Source organism: Lepidochelys kempii, chromosome 27, assembly GCF_965140265.1.
Source record: "Lepidochelys kempii isolate rLepKem1 chromosome 27, rLepKem1.hap2, whole genome shotgun sequence".
Lineage (NCBI taxonomy): Eukaryota > Metazoa > Chordata > Testudines > Cheloniidae > Lepidochelys > Lepidochelys kempii.
In genome coordinates, this window is record NC_133282.1 from 16,328,202 (window position 1) to 16,336,924 (window position 8,723).

An 8,723-nucleotide genomic window follows, 5' to 3' on the forward strand; every position below is an offset into this window, starting at 1 on the left:
CACAGAATCTACAATGAAAACTCTAGCAGATTCTGTGTAGCTAAAATATTAATTTACTATACTGAAAATTTCACAATGCTATGCAGAACGGTTTTCCAGACCATATGTAAGAAACTCAAAACAAATTCCCTAAAGTACCGTCTGCTTTCATCAGCAATTTGAAAAAGTCTCCCTGCAAACCACAGTACCAAATTCAAGGAGGATCATCTTTCTGAGACAGACAAATTAAGTTTTGTGTGGCTTAATGTAATGGACATGTCTCTTGGAGGAGTTCCTGAAAAGCAAAGTTCTCTGTAGCTATTAAAGATTGAATCACAATTTTTGTAAGAATAGGGGTTTGCCAAGAATAAAAGTGGTTATTTTCTTTTAACTTTAATTCACTGTAAAAAGTTCCTGCACATTTCTTTACGTAATCAAAGTGAAATCTCAGCATTTATGTTGTGCCTGAAATCCTTCCATTGCAGCCTACTCTGTGCAAAGTTAGGTAGTATAATGGTAAAAACACTAGCAGCCAATTGAGCTTCCACCATTGCCATCACCAGTGGGATCTATATGTAGTGCAACAGTGTGGAAGTTTAAAAAAAATGCTTAATGTAGAGTAGGCTAATGAAGGCTGGAAAGACAGTTTTTTTGTTTGTTTTTTAATAAAAAGCTTAGATTCCAGATCACATATCTTAGGCAAGATATGTTGGCAAATGCCACAGTCCTGGAATCAGGAAACATAAGGGGCCTATTTATATGACTTTTATGTTTGCTGCTTCCATCATACTTTCAGAAACTATATTATAAGCAAACAAAAAAGGTGCTGAGCATTTTGATCTCCATCTGCTTGCTTCTGTAGCTATTTCTTCTTCTCTGCATATCACCTGTGGCATGTGCTGGAGGTCCCAGGTGCCATGCTCTATGAACAGAAGCTTATTCTCTTCACAGCAGTTTTGAACCCTTTGTGATTTTTACTGGATCAGTAAACAAGTCCAGGAACAAATTGTGAAAATATTAAGATAAAGTGGAAGTATTTATTCCCAGAAAGAATCTAACCTTTCAAAAGTAAAGCAAATTTGGTAAAAATGTTATCTTATAGAACGAAGATATCTACAATGATAGACTGTATTGCCTATAACATAGAAGCTGTGTTAATACTACACTGTTGTTTTACAAGTGCTTTTCAAGTAACATTGGTTTTTAGTAATTTCATAATACATATTATGTATTATCTTGCAAGCCTCTGAAAAAGTTGGCCCGAGATATTTCTTGAGTCCAAATAGGATTATCTGTGTTTATTTTAAAAGGGTTTGGTTTGTAAACCTAATATCTTACTAGAAGCAATTCCTAAAACACAGAAGAAGAGTTTTCCTACTACCAAAAAAAGTGACTACAAGGGGTCAGGAAGGTAGTTGTACATCTCATTCAATGTACAGTGAGCCTGATTGACCACTGCCTTGCACTTTTATGTAGTCATATGTGCAAAATGGATGTGAAACACTACCATTCTGACTCAGTACTGTTCTACACCCATGATGCCAAGGTGTAAAGATGCACGGCAATGAAAAACCAGACCCAGCATCTCTTCTGCTGTACAGTTCATCCTCTTATTGGGCATTGCCTCAATATTAATTCAGGAGAAAGAGTGGCACCTACTGAACAACCACCACTTCTTACAGCATCTAGAAGTTCCTTGGGCACCCATCCAAGAACTGATTGGGATCAACCCAGTTTAGCTTATGCAGATTGACAAAATCGCAGCAGGAAGTGGTACGGGTAGAAACCATACTTCAACCTTTTCATATTCATTACTTATTAAACACTGATGAATAAAATCTTCTTTAACAAGAGCATTTAAATTGCCTGTAGGATGATTATCTTATTTGCCAACTGGACAGCTTGTGCATTGATCAGGTTTATACAGATTCAACAGAGGGGCATTCTGAGACTGCACAGTACATTTTTTGGCCTAATTCACAGCAGAATATCTTAGAGAACTGCAACATATAAATTAGATGGGAAAGTACAATAAGTAGACATTAGTGAGGCAGTACTGGGCAGCAGTCTGCTTTTAGTTTTTATTACTATTTTAATGGGGTCATAACTAGTTCTTTATTAGTCCCCCAAGTTTTTCAAGTTAACCTTAAAATAATAAACAACACAGTTCAAATGTATCCCTTGTCTAATTCCATTTACTTCAGTAGAATTATACTATGGATGACTTTAGCCCATGAACTTTTTCTATATAGTCTGTGTAAAATAACATGACATAGAATTACTTTACTCCTCTGACCTTTTTTATGTATTCACTCTCTGCTCCTCCAGTTTTAGCTTCTTCTCTTTTCCTACCTGTGATACCCCCAAAGTGTGCAATTACTCTTTTATTTATACTGTACCAAAACTTTAAAACTCTTTCTCCTTCTTCCAATTGCTGTAATTTACTCTAAACTCTGCTTACCGTTACTTTACCTTCACCAGTTATTGTATCCTTCCATTTTCTCCTCACTGTAACAGGTCATCAAGGGTATGTCTACACTTGCAATTAAAAACCTGGGGCTGCCCCATGCCAGCTGACTCAGGCTTGCGGGACTCAGGTTAAGGGACTGTTTAATTGTGGTGTAGACATTTGGGCTTGTCAGCTCCATAGTTAAGGAGCCCAGATGCCAGAATCCTACAAGGTGGGAGTGTCCCAGCTTTTGGGCTGCAGCCTGAGCTTATACAGCAGTAAAACAGCCCCTTAGCCTTAGCCCCAAAAGCCAAAGTTAGCTGGCACTGGCCAGCAGGGGGTCTAATTGCAGTGTAGACATACCTCAAGAATACTTATTAGCCTCCTTCCTACCTTTAAATTTCAGTTTTCTCCTTTTGCTCTATTCCATTTTTACACATCCTTTCCCCCCTTCTCTACCTGCATCTGTTTGTTGCTGTAGCCAAGTATAGGCCCTGATCCTGTAAACACATTCTAGTTTCTCACATGGATAAATGTTTGTGAAACTGGGCCTTAAAATATTCTCTCTCTAGTCTACCTCTCATTGTAAAGCTTTTGTGATACTTTGTATAAAGGATACTATTTAAAAATATTACTTAGCAATTAATATCTTGAAAGTATTGATTAACTTCTCACAATTAATTAATCCTCACAAAACCCCTGTGAGGTAATAGAATGAGTATTAGCATCCTCAGTGTACAGTCTGGGAAACTGAGACATTGAGAGGTTAAGTTATTTGCCCAATGCCACCCAGTAAATCACTGACAGACATAAGGCTTGAACTTGGAACTTCCTGCCACCGATTTCTGAGTATGGACCATTAGATCAGAAGCCTCTCCTGTGTGTCAGTATAAATTGCACTCTGTGTGTGATTTTCATTCTTAAAAATATATGAATGCTACAAATAATTATGAAAGTCATACCCCTTGTTCTAATGTCAAAGCCATATTTTCCCAGTCTGAAATAAAAACAATAAAACAGAATGTTAACAGAGACATTTTAAAGTATTCTCTGTAGATCTGCTGTGCCAACTGGTGGATTGGAATGGCACTGCTGTGCAGTAGCCATGAAATCAGGAAATGTTTCTATCATGGGTGTTAGAACGATGACATAACTTTTAGTGGAAATATCTTCTTGTGTCTCACATAGCATTTCTATTAATCTGTGAGTGATTATTTCTCTAAATTTGAATAATATGAAACAGAACTGGAACAGGTCATTCAGCTGTTTGAGATAGACAGAGCTGTGAGCTACAGCTTGTAGCTCATTTCTGAATGCCACAACCTAATAGCAGTTTCCATCAAATTAGAAGCAATTGGACTTTGTAGAAAGTTTTGATACCACCGCAGGGTTCTGCGTGACTACAGTGGGACAGTAAAAAGGTCTACAAAAATGAAAGATTGGTTAAAAAAAATCACAATTTTGTATCTTGGTTAGTAAACAGTGCAATGAGTTTTTGTAGCAGTAGTGCAGAGTTGTTCTGAATAACATGGTATATAGATAATACTGTGGACATCAAGCAAAAGAGCACTCATCACTACTAGTGATGGAAAAATATTCAAGAGAAAAAGCTAAAATAAATTTTGACTTTTCCACATTTCATTACCAATATGAAAATGGGCTATTTTTCCAAAAAACATTCATGATTTGTGATTTTTCCTCTCAGTAATGGGATCCTTTTCCAGTTAAAAGGAATCAATTTCCTATTGAACATGGACCAATTCTGAGCAAAAGGTGGATTCAAAGTTTAAAAAGCAAAAGGAGAATTTTTACAAGTTGCCTCTCTGAAGACCAGTCACTTTCCTAAATTTTGCAGAAATGCAAAATTGGAAAAGGAGTGCAAAATCTCTCAAAATGAAATTCCAAAAATTTGTGTGATCCCCCCACCCCGAAAAAAAAATCACTGGTTTTTCATAGCTTTTTACTATCAGCTCAAGTTATGAAAAATCTTTATTTAATCCAGGCTTTTCTCTTGCATTATTAACTGCATCATTCTTATATTCTAAATTCTTAATTACTTGTATTACAGTATTCAGAGTAACAGCCGTGTTAGTCTGTATTCGCAAAAAGAAAAGGAGTACTTGTGGCACCTTAGAGACTAACCAATTTATTTGAGCATGAGCTTTCGTGAGCTACAGCTCACTTCATCGGATGCATACCGTGGTAACTGCAGCAGACTTTATATACACACAGAGAATATGAAACAATACCTCCTCCCACCCCACTGTCCTGCTGGTAATAGCTTATCTAAAGTGATCATCAAGTTGGGCCATTTCCAGCACAAATCCAGGTTTTCTCACCCTCCACCCCCCCACACAAATTCACTCTCCTGCTGGTGATAGCCCATCCAAAGTTGGATGTGCTAGGTACTGTACAGACATATTATATAAAACAGAAATGTATTATTTATTATATACAGAGATACAATATTCTGCACTGAAGAACTTAGTCTAAATAGACAAGACACACAAGGGGTGGTAGAAAGGAAGCATTATTATCCTGATTTTACAGTTGGAGAACTGAGAGACAGAGAGTTTACGTGATTTGCCCTAGGTAACACAGGGAGTCTGTGGCAGAGACTTGAATTAAAACCAGATTGCCTGAGTCCCAGTACAGTGCCTTAATCATAAAATGAATCCTTCCTCTCTAAGATACCATTCCATAGCAGAAGGTGCTACACTGAAGTATTGTTAGACGTGGACCAAAGTATACTTCAGTTGGCAAGACAGCACACTAGTCCTCTTGTCAGTTGGATTAAAGATGCTTAATTGCATAAGTTCAGAGTGGGAAATGCCATCTTGCTTGCTTTATTAAATTAAAGCTATATTGAACAGAACATCTCCGTTAACTGGAAACCGAATTTGAAAGCTGAGCACAGCTGTGCTTTGGCTCAGATAACGATCAGAACATAATATGATCACAAAGTCAGGCATTAGAGATGGAAAATACCAAACAGGTCATCTAACCCATGACTCTGATAAGAAAATCACCTTCCCAGTGAAATCAAAAATATATTCATAGTCTCTTTTTCAAAGCTAAGGTTACAAGACTACCTTCTTTCATTCATACAGTCTGTAACCCTCAGCTTTAACACCTCTCTCCTGTGCTCCCCTAGTTGATTCTTTCCACTTCTACTTTCTCTGTAAAGCTAGTTCAGAATCCAGCTCCCTTCCAGCAGTCTGAAGTGCTCTTTTGATATTGTAAAACACTAGTTCACTCCCATTGTACACTCTAGTTTAGTCCCATCCCCCCTAAGCTTATGCTTTTCATGAAAGTCCTGGTGAAATTGGGACCAAATTATGGCTAACCCTATCCCACAGACAGGAAAAGAAGCTAGGAGGGGAGCTATGGGTGCAATTCTTATGGCTCTATCCAGGCCCCTAATAACCTAAAGTTAACATTGCAGATGCTCTGTGCTTGGTGGCACAATGAAGTATTTCAGTACGAAGCTTTGGAGTTAGGAAACACTGTGTTTTAGCAATGATCCCCTCTGATCCACCAATGACTACTGTGGAAGACTACTGTGGACTCCATTGTAATGTATACAAAGGGGATTCATCATTGAGGCTGCTGGACCCAGTAGGCCTTTCATTTCTCACTAGCTCCCTAGTTTCCAGATTTAGTCTCTGACCAAGGAAAATATTGACTCCAATGGGGCCACTCATGTGGTTAAAGTTAAACATGTGCTTAAGTGCTCTGCTGAACTGGAACAATACAACACAAAGCCTGTGCTACTTACTTTCACCAGACAGTCTCCCTAAATCCTGGCTTGGACTCAACAGTCATGGATTGCTGAATTACAGCATTTACACACCATTCAGGGCTCAGATTACTTCTACACCTACTAGAAGTATTTGTGCAGTGTTTGGGAGTTCTGCAGGGTCTCACAATTGACAAGAAAATGGGGTAAAAAAATTGCAGCAAAAGCAACATTAATTTGTGCCTGTTTGGAACAGTGGAGAAACCAAGAAAGCCAGACTGGCCCATGAAGTTTGGCTGAGACTTGAAATCATTCTATCTGGAAAGCCTTAAAAACCCCTCCCTGGATTGCCTGCAATTTTTATTAATGTACAGTACCTCTGTTTTTTAAAATAAAGAAACTAAATCTGGTTTTTGCTTAGTGTCAATCAGTTTGCATGAGAAATGAAAAAAAGATTACAGCAAACAGTTAATTAGGAGGGAAGGCTTTTTTCATTCTGATTTCTTGTTCAGGAAAAGGCATGTTGCGTGGGAAACAGAAAATGTAATGATGGTATGTATTTAAACGACTTTTGGGCTTCTTGTTCATCGGAGTTAATTTCTACTCACAGAAAGCGTCACTGACTATATTCTATGAACAGCATTATTCCCACTATAACAAGCAACATCACAGGAGTCCTTTGCATACAATGAAGAAGTATGATTTATTATTGACAGCAGTGCCACTGTAAAATGGATTTTGCTTGGTTAAATAAATAAGGGTTGTTGATGAACTGCAGACCAGTTTTAACCACAGTATAATTGCCACCAGTTCTAATTATTTGAAATATTTTTATAGTTATGAAGATTAAACAATTGGACAGCCTTCATTCCCTCTTCTGACTCTAATCATTTAAAAGTTCAAAACACAATCTAGGGATAGAAATGCAAAAAGTGATTACCTTTGCTAAATTTATTTCAGGACTATCTTTAAAAAAATAAATCACCTCTAGGTCTTTTTCTAAAATATTCAAATATGCAAAATCAAACATCAAGCTACCCAGGTGATTAGTGGCTTTCCACTGAGATAGCCATTGCTCCTAGGATAGATACTGGCAGGATTGGCTGGGGCTTGTGGAGTTCTGAGAACACAACTCTTGAGGAGTGATTGGGCAGAAGTTCTTGCCTCTAGCTTTTCTTAGTGGAAGGGGAGCAGCAGAATAAACCCTGTCTAGAGCAGTCTTGATTTCTGGCTTTACAGTTCCCTGGAGGGGAAAAACCCTGAATTTTTAGATTTAATTGTTTTTTTCTTTTCATACATCTTGCGGAATTCCCGCTTCCTTAAAAAATGTTAAGCTCAGGGATACTCTAAAATAGTTTTATTTTCACTTCTAGAATGAGTCTTTTCAGGTTGTAGCACTGCTACATTATGTGTAAACTGGTAGAAATACTCTGTTTCACTCTACAGCTGTAAAGTCAAACCCTTTAGGGGGGATCTGGGAGGAACCATAACAAAAGTAGTCCCTGGAAGCACAACTCTGGGGCCATTGGAAACCAGTGAGACTGAGTGACGGAGTAAATCAAGGGCAATCCATTTAGGAGGCTCCAGCTTAACCCAGGGATCTACCTAGGTCATGGAGGATCCATTGGTTAATGGGAGTGGAGCCGCAAACTTCTTTTGTATGGGAGAATCACCATCTGAGTTTCCTCAACTTGTAGAGTTTCCTCTCCCTGTGAAGGATTTCCCTTAAAGTAAGGACCCTAAGTAAGGATTTCAGGATTCTTTCCTCAGTATCTGGCTGGTGAATCTTGCCCATATGCTCAGGGTTTAGCTGATAGCCATATTTGGGGTCAGGAAGGAATTTTCCTCCAGGGCAGATTGGAAGAGGCCCTGGAGGTTTTTCACCTTCCTCTGCAGCATGGGGCACGGGTCAGTTGCTGGAGGATTCTCTACTCCTTGAAGTCTTTAAACCACAATTTGAGGACTTCAATAGCTCAGACATAGGTGAGAGGTTTATCGCAGGAGTGGGTGGGTGAGATTCTGTTGCCTGCATTGTGCAGGTCGGACTAGATGACCTTAGTATCTATGAATCTATGGCACAATATGCAGCAGTCATCTAACCACATTGATTTTTATCTGTGGGGAGTATATAAGCCATGAGTTCTAGGCTTTCAAGGGTGGTGATTAGCTCACAGCTAGCCAGGTCATGATTTTTTATTTCTTTCCAATAATACATTCTCCCTCAGCCACAGAATAAAATAGCTTTCCATTGGGTGTGCCAAACTGATTACCCACTCATCTGAGTGAAGAAGAATTCTTCTAATAGCCAAGATCTAACTGTGTGATGAAAGGATACATTCAGAGGTCATGCTTCTAATTCTCTTATTACTGATTGCAATAGATAAATATACAATATAATTGCAAATAAAACTACAGAAACATATGATATTAAAATTGATTAACATATGTTCTTGTTCAAAGAAAAGTGTTTACTATATCACTCTGATTGATAATTTTACCTTGGAATTAAGCTCACCCATATGTTTGGCAATTTCCTATATTTAGCTACACACAGTA